The sequence below is a fragment of the Numida meleagris genome, chromosome 4 (genome assembly GCF_002078875.1).
Source record: "Numida meleagris isolate 19003 breed g44 Domestic line chromosome 4, NumMel1.0, whole genome shotgun sequence".
In the NCBI taxonomy this organism is placed as follows: Eukaryota; Metazoa; Chordata; class Aves; order Galliformes; family Numididae; genus Numida; species Numida meleagris.
Window position 1 is genome coordinate 91,702,198 of NC_034412.1, and position 12,711 is coordinate 91,714,908.

Here is a 12,711-nt window from a genome sequence, read left to right on the forward strand (position 1 = left end):
CTCTTCCTTGAGGTACATCAGTGACAAACTGCAACTTCAGGGTCACCTGGATATGTCCTCATAGGGGATTTATCTTGGAATTGCTTAGGAGTCCTGATACATATGGCAAAGCCTTTTAAAATGAGGTAGAGTCACAGAATCATAGAATCATAGAATCATAAACATTGGAGAGGGCCTCTAAGATCATCTAGTCCAACCATCAGCCCACCATGCTCAATAACTGTGTCCCTCAGTGCCACATCTCCATGTTTCTTGAACAGCTTCAGGGATGGTGACTCCACCAGCCCCTGGGCAGCCTGTTCCAGTGCATTACCACTCTTTCAGAGAAGAAGTTTTTCCTCATCTCCAACCTGATTAGAAAGGAGAAAACATTCCTTGAAAGTTAGTCAACAGAAGAAAATTTATATAGAGAGAAAGCCTTTGTAGAGGAAGCCTAAAAATTCTGTGTCAAGGACATAATTCTCTGTTAAACTAGAAGGATTTAACAGCTGGCTCAGATGTAACCAGTTGGGTTAGTGGACAAGATTATGCTGCAAGGGCAATGCATGTCATGGACTTCAGTAAGATTAGTGTCTGTTTGTTGCTTTCCTTTTGGACAAAGAGCATTTCTGACAGGGGTGAGTGAAGGAGGGGGATGCCTGAAAAACCAAACTGGGAGGGTGAATTTTCAGTGAAGATCCATTTAGACAATTTGGTATCTATTACAAGCTAAAACCAGACAGTGTCTGCATGCAAATGTAGGGAGGTAGTGAAAGAGAGCCTCATTGCGTGAAAGGGTCCTTTTTCTTCATTAGCATTTACAAAGTAAGAAAGTAGCATAAATTCAGCATCCAATGCCTGGAAACACCCTGGCCATGCCCTGTGTGTCACAGAGCTCTCAGACCATCTCAGCACCATCTGCTGCTATCATGTTCAGGTGCCCTCCTCACCAAGCTGATCTTAAGAATTCATTATGATGATGGAAAGGGTCTGCATTCTCACATCAGCAGGATGCGGCTGTCTGCTGCTGCACACAAGGGAAACCTTTGTTCTTTGATTCTTGGACCTAGAGCAGAATGGCTGCACTTGGGAGAGGTCATGAGGATGTTCTTTGCCATGCAGTCTATGGCTGGAAAGCAAGGAAAACAGAAAGAGGGTGTAACTAAGAAAATCACAGAATCATAGAATTGTTTGAGTTGGAAGGGACCATTAAAGGCCATCTAGTTCAACTCCCCTGCAGTGTGCAGGGACACCTACAGCTAGATCAGGCTGTAGATGGCTGAAAATGTAAGGGACAGAATGCATATTTCAGTAAGGAGGGATTGTTGTCTTTGCCTTCAGATGATGCCAGGAAAACAAGTCACAAAGTCCTCTCAGAGTGTGACAATCACAATTATCAGTATAAAATCACCTCTGCACTGCTCCAAGCGCATTTTGTGTGTGGGTGCACCCAGAGAAGTGATGGGGATGTGAGATGAAGGCAGCGGGTGGCCTGGCAACAGGCAGTTAGCTGCTTCCAGACGGCACCGGTGGAGCATTTTGCTTTATCTGCCTGATGAAGAAAGAGGATCTGTCACTCAAGTCATTCAAACAAAGTTTCTTTTCACTCTCCTGGAAGTGTTTGACTGTACCTGGAGGTTTTCTTACTGTTACTCAAGAAATAAAGATTTTTATCAGTGGAATAACCAGAACTCCTTTATTTCAGTTCTGTTGAAACAGGAGGCCAGTGATGATGGGAGGCGCTGGCAGCCTGTACAGGATGACATGAGAAACAATTTGCTGAGCCTTGCTATTGAGATAAGGACAAAGGGCAGGGCCAGCTCTGGGGGCAGCATGCATGGCTCACACAAGGTCTGCAGCTCAGCGAGGGGTGGGATGGCAGAGTGGCAGTGGTGGGAGATAGTTCTGAAGTGGGGGTTGTGGAAAGAGCATCTAAAAGACAAAGCAGAGATAGCAGTGATTCTAAATGGTGGGGGCTTTTGGTCTATAAGATTTTATGAGGAAGGAAGAGATAGAAAATCTACAGTACAAAACCAAGTGCATGACACTCATCTAGACATGCCGTTGTTTAAAAAAATAAAAAGCTGATAGTTTTGGTGCAGTTATAAAGCAGACAGTCATTTGCTTGAAAGTACACAGAAAAGCTGGATTTAACTTTCCTGCTGAAATATTTGCTTGATATCAGTCAAGTGGGCAGGACAAGACTGCTCAGAAGAACAGCAGGAAGCTTTGCAATGTATGATTACGTAAAGGAGTTAGCAGGGACATCCAAATATCTTCAGTGACCTAATATTAATTCCTTTTAGCCTAGCAGATGGAATTGGAATATGCTGGTAGCAAGCATTACATACCATACCATAATCGTAGAATCATAGAATTATAGAATAATAGAATCATAGAATAATTAGGGTTGGAAAGACCACTAAGGTCATCTAGTCTAACCACCAAACTACCATTTATCTTACAAAAAATGGAGCGTTGCAAAAATATTTCCTTCAGGCTAGTTGAGAAAAATGCAACTCCAGAGGAGCGATCTGCAGATTCCTGCTATGAGAAACACTGAGGAGTATAGAATGGGAACCTGTTTTGGAATCGAAAGGTAGAAATATAAAATAATATAAAATAATCGCAGATCAAATTTCAAAGATGTCAGTGGGTTTACACCCATATGCCACAATTGCTGTCCATGGGGCAAGGACTAGGCCTTGTTGTGTGATGTCTGAGCACCTCCACCTCCAGAAACACAGCATTGGCCCAGGTTTAGCACTGATGAAGTTCTTTGTATGGAAGCAAGTAATATAAAGGACAGCTCCCAAAAAATATCCAGTCAGAAATATCCTCAGAGGTGTAAAACAGAAGGAGAAAGAAAAATGATTTACAGTAGCGAACTATTTTTACAGATGTTTTTACATGCACCAAAATATTTTTTTAACCTCTTCCTGGCTGCACTTTAGCATTGGAAACGTATTTCTTTGTGCATGGCATCCTCTTTTGCTAGTTGCACTCAGAATTACAGGGAAAGAAACAGTGACTTTGTATGCAGATCACCTCCCCTTCTCCCCAAGCTTTGGCTTTGTTCTCTGGAGCAACTGTTCTGACTGGGCCTCCATCCCTGCTCAAGCCACGAGATGGTTAGAAATACTGGAGGAACACACTGAAGTCCTCAGGGTCCATGCAGAGAAAACTTCTGAGTGGAATAACCAGAAGTATGTTGGAAAATGCAGATGCCTGGTGACCCTGTGACTTCTTACAATGCAGCAAATCATTCTCTGTTAGATCACAAACAAACATCTGCTTGACGGTCTCTGTCCATGATATTATTTCCAACCATAACATCCCAAACAGGTAAGCTGTTGTACACAAACACTGAGATACCCATTTTCTGTGGTAAGGAGGAGGTGTAACTTGAAAAGACAAAAGGTGAAAGGAAAAAGGAATCAGGTTAAGCATAGGTGGGATTAGACCATAGCAGGTGAAAAATCTCTTCAAGAATATGAGATTAATAAGAAGGGAAGATCTATAAGTGAGGGTTATGCTGGCCAAAGGTTCTCCAAGTTCTGGTACCTTGCTTGGATTTCAGTTTCCACTCTACACTGCATGAGCTTAAAGGATAAACGAGAAGGAAGAAAGCAGTGCACACCAAAAATTTTGATTAAGGAATGAACTATGCCGAACTTGGAATCAATTCTGGGTCCATAAATCCTGCCTTAATCCAAGGCTTTTTTTGAGACATAAAAGGAGATCTTGGGAGATAACGCTGGATGAGATCTCAATGTTCTTCATCATACAGCTCATTCGTCTAAGTCAGAATCAGTTGTTCTTTGGACACTTGAAGGACACAGCTTGAGGACACTCTGCCTCAGCTGTTTAAGAAACACTCCTGTGAAGCACATCTCACAAACGCTTGGACAAGATTATTTTAGCACGAAATTAATCATCTTAGAAGAATCTCCCCTGATAGCCAACCTGAAGTTCTCTCAGTGCCATTGAAGGCAACTTCTTTTAGTCCTATCATCAATGGACATGAAAAGCTGTTTCTCCTTCTCTCCTTGGCAGCTACTTTCTAAGTCTACACTGCTTCATTTTAGTCTTTTGTGTAAAAGACCAAACAAACCATATTTCTGCATACTTTCCTTTGTAACTGTGCTTTCCACAGTTTGTACTGTGCCATTTGTTCTCTGAACAACCAGAACTGCTCCAGTTAGCAGAGGTGATTTAGGAAACAGCAGAACATGGATGAGATATTGGTATACACTTAGAATAAAAATAGATTAAATATTAAGAAGACACATTAAATAAGCATTTACTGACTTTTAAAAAACTCCTCCCCGTCTACCTTCACTCTCACTCAGGCATACTGTACACATTCTCTCTCCCCTCCCCAGCCCAGTTGCTCTTTCTCCTCTTATTCAGCAGCTGTAGCACTTGTGACAATTACTTTAATTGCCTAAAACCAAAGCACCTGCTGGAGAAGTGGCTTGTTTTACAAAAATTGAGGCCTACTGAAACATTTTAAGGAAAACATTTGTTTCATTTTGTGAGATATGGATCTTCCCTTGAGTCAAGGACAGAAGATAAAGGAGGAAAGTTTGACATTTTGACTTCAGTCTGGAATGCAGGTAAAGGCTTGAAACATAAACTCCTTAGTGAACAGATTTGATTAAGATATCATTTTAAACTACTGTCTCTTTTTTCTTTATTTATTTGTAACTGTGAAAGAAAGACAAATAGCCTTATCTTTACCTTTGGAGGAAAATAAGATATAAGCTGGCAGTTCTCGCTGAGGAAGTCTGAGCGACTTTGATGGCTCCAGTGAAAGCTTGTTGATTCGTTTGATCTTTTGTTGACTAACTGTGGGTTTGGGAATGTTACAATCCGTGTTTACATAATGTTGCTTAACTGAAAAGCCTCACCTCAGGTGAAAAGACACAGCTGGATTTAAAAGCAAGCTAGGTCAGGTTAAAAAGAAAAAGAAGTTATACAAGTCATGATGTTTCAATGGGAATGCATGGGATATATGACCAGCATACAAAAACATGTGTGTGCCACCAGAAAACAGTGCAAATAGACTGGGATTTGGTAGTACCTCTTGTGGTTTGAAGCCAACTGAGTGTTCGTTATAGAGCCAAATAGCATTCTCTTTGAGGCTTATTTGTTAAAGGAAGAAGCCAATTCAAATAATGCTACCTAAGCCCTAGGCTAATCCTCACCAGGAAAATTTGTTTTTACATTTCCTTTTTCATCGCACTGTCCCAGGCCCATTCTTTTCCCATCAGCTAGACTTTTCTAATGCTGATGCTGGGACTTAAACAATTAGTGCTCAGGAAAGTAACCAGATAATTATCAGTAACTGTGTTACGGATACATGCACACAAGTCACCACTATTACATCCAAGTATGAAGACTAAGATAGTAGCGTGGATGTTGTGCCAGATCAACAGAAAAAAATCACATTGCCTTATAGCATCTAATCAAGGTGTTAATTGTAAATAGCATATTAAATAATATGTATGCTCTAAATACATTATGCAATAAATAGCATAAGTATATGTTTAATATTTAAAGCAGGTGATTTTGCTGCTTCAGGGAGGTTAGGCTCCTGGCCTGCCCAAATGTTTTCTCTTAACTGATGCTTTGGACCTGTAGGCACCTCAGAACTGGATTCACAGGAGTCAGAACAAAAGGAAAAGCTGTAATGATAGAAAGTGTTATGGAGAGAGTCAGATCTCAAGTCTTGCTCATGATAGCATCTGTAACTAACTGTAAAGCGACAAAATTCATAATTGAGCTTCTACAAGGCTGTCTATACAACTACAAACAGCTTAACACAAAATAACTTGATGAGTATCTGCAGTGGTTTCCTGCAGAGGTCCTCATGTCCACACTTTATGTGGTTCTGGGTTGTATATTTAAATTAAGAAGTAGCTTGGTCTCTTGAACAGAATGCCCCCACCAGGCATGTAGCTTGAAACAATATCCAAAGGATATGGTTTGGGACCCCCATGTCCCTGAGGGTTGTTCTAGAGCAGAGGTTTTGGTTTTGTCTCCCACCAAAGGAATCTTGCTCACTAAGCCACTCTGTGAACGGAGTAACCTCTGCAGTGAAAGGAATGATTGGGGGATTGCTTCAGAGCTGCACAGATGCTCCGAACCAAAATCCTAATGTAGCATCATCAAAATTTAAAGTAAGAGAGAGGGCCCCATTTACTTATCTTTAAAATACAGTGTTGCCTGAAACCACAGTTGTGAGGGTTGTTGCCAAGGTCTACGAGTTGTTCCCCTGCTTGAGATGAACCGTCTTGATACCACGCTGTTTCAACAGAAAAGGATAAGTGATGTTATCTCCTAGTTTTGGTCAATGGCTGAAGGCAGTGGAGATCATTTCAAGCCATTATTCTTCATAACTCCTTCTGCATCACTGTTCCTCCTTGGACAGCTGGTGCTAGGGTAGAGTTTGGTGATTTTTAATTACACACATCCTTTTGCTCCTGAGTGTGCAGGCTTCTATTGACTCTGGCCTGGCTTGTTGAAATAACCAAGATAAAATACGTATGTATGTATGTACGTATTTAATGTTGATTTTAAACTACAGCTACTGTTTAGGTAGAATTTTATTAACACTGGTAAAATCTTATTTTTTCAGTGTCTTTGTGCTATATTGAGTATTGTGAGGTTATAAACTGCCTGTTGCTCTATTTGCAAGAGCAGCAATTAAATTTTATTCTGTTCATTGGAGGAAAAGTCAGATTTAAGAGACCCTGTACAGCTTGTCCATGATTCATCCTGCAACACTGTCCTGGAAGCTCTGACAAACTGCTTGTAAACAGACAGAGACAAGGAACGATTTTCTGGTTGAGAAGTTTAATTTTCAACTTTCTGTATGGAAATGAATACAGTGTTCTTATACTGATGGAGATGGTTCCCCTCCAGCTGAAACATTCATTGACCTCTGTATAGACACTGTCTGGTTTGTTTTTTTGGGAAAACCATCTGGGAGCTCATGAAAATGAGAAGCTCACAGTGTTGCCTGCAATTTCAGCTCGATCTGTAGGCTTATACAGGTCACTCCTTTCAGAGTGCTCTGCCTAAGTTCAATAATTCCATTCTTTTTATTCAGTCTCCGAGGAAACAGTTCCAAGATGAGTTCCCTGTAAAGTCTGCTGCAGAACTGCTGTAGTTCAGCTTTGGAGGCAGGTGCTTTACAGCAATGTGCTTTTAGGGGGATGTGTGCACAGTCTGGTATTTCCCAAGTTCCCAAGACAGGAAAAAGCATATTCAGAGGGGAAGAGGGACAGGTGAGAGGGAGGAATCTGGGAAGGCTTTTTAACAATCACTGGTTCTGTTTTCCCTGGAGGACTGAGTGTAAATGTTGCTCAGACAGAGGCGTTTTTGGCAAGATAGTTATTATTTTGTTGAGTAAACATTTGGAAGAGTAAAGTCAATGGGAATACATTTGAAATCAAAGTGAGAGCTCTCAGAGATCTCAGCAGACATGCTGAAGAGCAAGTACAAGATAAGCACTCAGCAGTACCTTGAAGAGTATTTAGCAGAGCTAATTACCAGATACAGATATTTTACCACTTAAGAATGAACAGCAATATTCCCTTATTTTTTAAGGATTTCTGGACAAGAAACACAGCTTTGTTAAACAGAGAAAAATCCTTATCTTTATCAGAATTTCATTAATATAACCCCCTTGATGGAGACATAACAGTCTGAAAGACAGTTCAGAGTGCCTTGTCTTTGTTCTGCCATTGCTATGCTTGGTCAAGAGTGGAGAATACACCATAGAGTGACGGAGGATTTCTCTGAATAAAAACATTAGTGTGAATCTGCTACCATCTATAACTTCAGAAAACAGCACTTGTTTTCATGAAATGGTCTCGTTTTCTCAGAGACAAAGACAGTTTTCAGATTACATTTCATATTTCAGTATGCAGTAGACTTGGTTCTGACTGTGAAGGCCCTTGTGGGGCCATTTTCACCTCCAGAGCCTATGGGCTCTCTTCTCTGGGTTGCAGCTATTTATTCAGTCTCCAGAATAAGTGAGGAAGGAAGAGATGAGACTACTGCCCCTCAATTGATGGATTGGGAACAGGGGAGCTAATTTCTGCCTGCTGCTCTTGCTGGATTTCCAGCCTCACCCAAGATGTTATGCAGTCTCAGTAATTATAGAAAATACATCAGAAAACACCATTTAAATTAAGCACTGTTATGGCTTTGGAATAGAGCATTTCTAACAGTAATTCTGCTACAGTCTTTGCATAGAGTACATAAAGACCCTGATACTAAGTTTGTTTTCTTTAACTTTATTTATTTGTTTCAATAGCAGATTGACCCCCAAAATGCTCCCACTGATACCAGCAGATTTACTGTGATGAGAATCAATTTTAAAGACCTCGACCTAAGCATGGTTAAATAGATGAGGAAACACTCCTGAATTCAGCAAGGCCTAAGGGAGACATCACTGGACTTCCTGAGAATTTTAGGTGATATTTACAGTGATCTGCTGCTAGAGGAGCACTAAATCACAGTTATTTGTCTATTGGGGATTTAAATGGTAATTTGCTACACTGCTGCCACAAGTACAATACCTCTTATGTTACAAAGATTCATGACAGATCAAGGGAGCACATACAATAGAAACATTCTTTACTGTATTCTACCATTCATCAAGTCTTATAAAGATGAAATTTTTATTTGGGTTTGTTCTCACTTCATTGTGATTGATGTCTGTATGCAGAACTGGTGAGAGTCTATCTTTCTATAGGAAAAATATCACAAGATGCACTTCTCATCTCAAAATTGAGTATATGTTGCATTTAAAGGCTAATCCTGTTCACTTCTCTCAGCCTCAAAAGCTTTGGGGATTTTGCTCAAGAAGGAAATGCAGGAGTTGTTTCGAGGTGCCAGTGGCCAAGTCTCTACTGAAGGAGTGGGCAGCAATGAGCATTGCAAAAGGCTTTGTGTATTTATGAAAAGGGACAGATTTAGGTACAAAGAGAAGAAATCTTCCATCTATGGGATTTTTCCACGCTACTCTTGCTATGCCAATGCCTCTTAAGCCTTTTCAGACCTCTTTGGTGTTTTTTAAACTGCTTTTCACTCCTGCTTCCTAGTCCCAGGATATGGTTTCCTGCCCCTGTTCTTGCAGGTGCATTTCCATGAGGACACGGATTACAGTGCGTTGCTCATCTGGTAGGGTTTGCTCAATCCTTTCACCACCTGCCTAACTCAAATTGTGCAGTACTGTTCTCTGGACTGAAAGCTGGTAGGAAGAGCCTCATTAAGGAGAAGCAGTGGGGAGACCAGCTTTTTGTACAGGCAGGTAACGATAGGACTAGAGGGAATGGCTTTAAACTAAAAGAGGGGAAATTTAGGTTAGGTGTAAGGAAGAAATTCTTTACACAGAGGGTTTTCAGACCCTGAAACAGATTGCCCAGAGCAGCTGTGTATGCCCCATTGCTGGAGGTCCTCAAGGCCAGGTTGGATGGGGCTTCAGGCAACCTGATCTGTTGGGAGCAACCAGCCCATGGCAGGAAGGTCTGTCCCAACCTTAGCTATCCTATGATTCTATGAAAGAGAGTGAAGGAAGCATTTGTCTGCAGGAGACAAGCTGCTGGGCAGGGTCTCTAGACATTCTGCAGGACACCAGCTTCTTTCACTAAATAGCAACCTACAGCAAGCTGCACTGCGAGATGCTCCTTCAGCCTAGGGAGTAGGAGCATTGACTATTCACCTGGTGCTTGTACTTCAGCCTGAGGTTTATCCCTGCCTTTGAGTGCATCTTCAGAAATGGGGCCAGAGCATCTCAATTAGCTACCACCTTGCTCCCATCAACAGACACGTGCTTCCAGGCTTAAGTAAAGGCCTGTGATTTTCATGGCTGTCCATGGTGAGTTTCCTGCATGGCAACACCTGCTACAGCACAGTTTAGTGTGTTACTCACTACAACAGATACTGTTTCTCAGAGTTGGATAAACTACCAGTGATGCTAACTGCCGTTAGACACTGTCAGCACAGCCTCTGGGTTGAACTTACTGCAAGACCTTGATCCAGAGTCACCTTGCAAAGTCAGAACACTCAAGGAACTCAAAGAACTGGGCAAAAATTAAGGTATGTTATAATCAGCCAAAAAAGGAAAAAGATTATTTTTGAACTACAGACCAAGTGTAAAAATTCGGACATAACTTCTTTCCATTCTAGTTTCCTTTCTCCTGCCTCACATTGTCTGCTCTTCCCCAGCTTTATCAAAAACATGTGTCAGATATTTCTGAAGTGGGGAAAACAAAAACTCAGACCCAAGCTCTTGTTTGCAGCCTTGGAGCTGTCAAAGTCAGCCAGAAGACTGTCAGCTCCCTCTCGTGGGTAGAGGGGCCCTTAAAGCAGTGCAGGCTGCTATTTCTGAGACCAGATCTGATTTGTTGTGTGATGGTGCATCTTTAGTGTGATGGTGTCCACAGAGCTTGAGAAGATACATATGAGCATAAATATCTGTGCTTTTTAAAAAACTGGGCAGTGGTGTAGCCTTGCTCTGATTGCTGCAGCCTTTGTGGGAGCCACCAGATTTGAGGGTTCTGTGGTGATAGCAAATCACAGCCTTTGGGGTGCTTTTAGCCAGCTGCACAGCAGGGGAGGTGCCTCCATCATCAGAACAGGGGAACATGGGGATGCTCAGCTGCTGGTGAGCATACAGCTCTGATGGTAGCACCCAATGTATCCTCAGCAAGGTGTCTGCTTACATTAAGCTTCATTCTGGTGACAGACTCTTTAGCAGAGTCTGATGGGATAGGGCAAGGGGAAATGGTTTCAAACTAAAAGAGGGGAGATTTAGACTGGATATAAATAAAAAAGTTTTTAACATTAAGGGTGGTGAGGCACTGGTGCAGGTTGCCCAGAGAGGTGGTGGATGCTCAATTCCTGGAGACATTCAAGGTCAGGCTAGAGGGGCTCTGAGCACCTGATGGAGCTGTAGGTGTCCCTGTTCATTGCAGGGGAGGTGGACCAGATGGCCATTAAGGCCAACTTTCCGACTCAGTATGATTCTATGATTCTGACAGCAACAATGAAGTGTCTGCTAGCATTCAGCCACACTTAGCAAGCAACCAGGCACCCTGTCTGGTATTGTTGTTTGTGGATGTATTAAAAATGTATTACCAAGAAGGCTTATCTTGGCTTCCTGTGGCTCATAAACACCTCTGCGTGCCCTGTGGCTCTCCTATAGATTGCCAAAGTTTTGTGAGTGCAGCTCACTTCTTGATTCTATGATTCTTCAGAGTGGGAATGGGCTACGCTCACAGAAGATAGTCCAGTGACACTCTCCCTCTCCTTCTAGTGTTAAATCCAAACTTTTTTACATTAGTGATTATGTTTGGAAGCGATGATTTATCTCTGAGTAATCATAAAGTGCTGCTAGAAGTATGATGGTCAGGCGGTTGTCTGCTTTTGGCTTTCTCGTGGTGGTTGAAGTTGAATTTTCAGTCTCCGAAGCCTTGACTCATCCTCCAAATTATCCAATCATATGAGAGAAACTTTGTGATTTGTTTGCAGCTGATAAAAGACACAGGAATCCAGATCACAATATAAAAAATATTTTTCTAAGATGACATTTCTACATGGTTGATTCTATCACCCCTGCAGTGATTTTAATAGAAACCTCTGTCAATACATACCATTCTTCCAGCTTCCACAGGTTCTGTAGTCTCTCTGGAGATATTCAAGTCCTGTCTGGGCACTTTCCTGTGTGACCTGCTGTAGGGATCCTGATTTAACGGGAGGTTGGATTTGATGATCTCCAGAGGTCCCTTCCAACCCCTACAGTTCTGCGATTCCCACAACCTCAGAGCACTTTTTGTTGGGAAGCATAGAGCTAAGCGATGACTTTGGGGATGAGGAGAATGGAAGAATGCCTTAGATCCCCTACCGGGAAAATAAGAGAAAATTCAAGGTCTTATGGCTCAGAATCATTGAATCAGAGAGTCAAAAATGTCAAAGCTGCTAAAACATCACTCGTGCTAAAATAGAGATTTGTAAATTAACTTTTACCGTTGGTCCTCTGGGATTTTCCTTCTCCGAAAGATAAGTCAGTGTGGCACCTAACAATGTGCCAAGGGCCTCTTGAGCAAATGTTCTTAATTCAGCACCTCGAGGGGAAATTAGGAGACACAGAAATTGAGAGAAGAGGGGAGGGAGAGGAAAACTCTCTTGGGAATCACTGCTATGTATAATGGAATTTCAGGATCCGTAGCCCTAAATGTGGATTTATACCCAAAGCCTCCGTTTGGATACGGTGCCAGCTCTTAAGCTAGGCAAGGGATGTGTTGCAAATGCTAATTACATATTTTTACTGAAGAAAAACATAGACATAATGTTTCTATGACAGGTGATCAAAACATCTCAGCAACTATCAAACCCAGTTTCCTACTGTCAGAAGTAATGGCCTTATCTAGACTGGGAGCTATTAACATTATGTTAATGCACTGCCATTCACAGAGCCCAAGGGAGGATGTTTTTTTTTTCCTTAAATTGCAATCCGTCAGGCGTGAATTAAGATCTTTATCGTCTGAAAGATAACAGCTGATGTCTTCCCTCCTGCTTTCAGACAGAGAAAGTAATACTCTACATAATGGAATAGGGGTGCTGTAGTAGCTCAGGCGAGAATGAAGAGAAGGGAGTAGATTGTGTTTCAGGTGTAAGTGTTGAGCTATAAAGTTTCACAGAGTAATGATGTCC

General features: G+C 41.8%; 1 long non-coding RNA gene across 5 annotated transcripts in view; it reads right to left on the reverse strand.

The window, feature by feature from the left end:
- LOC110397609 overlaps positions 1-12,711 on the reverse strand; it is a 72,929-nt gene that overhangs the window by 39,162 nt on the left and 21,056 nt on the right. For 3 of the 5 annotated variants that reach the window (XR_002437885.1, XR_002437883.1, XR_002437886.1), the window contains exon 2: positions 4,723-6,289. This is a non-coding gene — a long non-coding RNA (uncharacterized LOC110397609). Of the gene's footprint in view, positions 1-283; positions 6,290-12,711 lie in introns of those variants that run through there. The other 2 variants (XR_002437882.1, XR_002437884.1) reach the window with 2 other exon arrangements.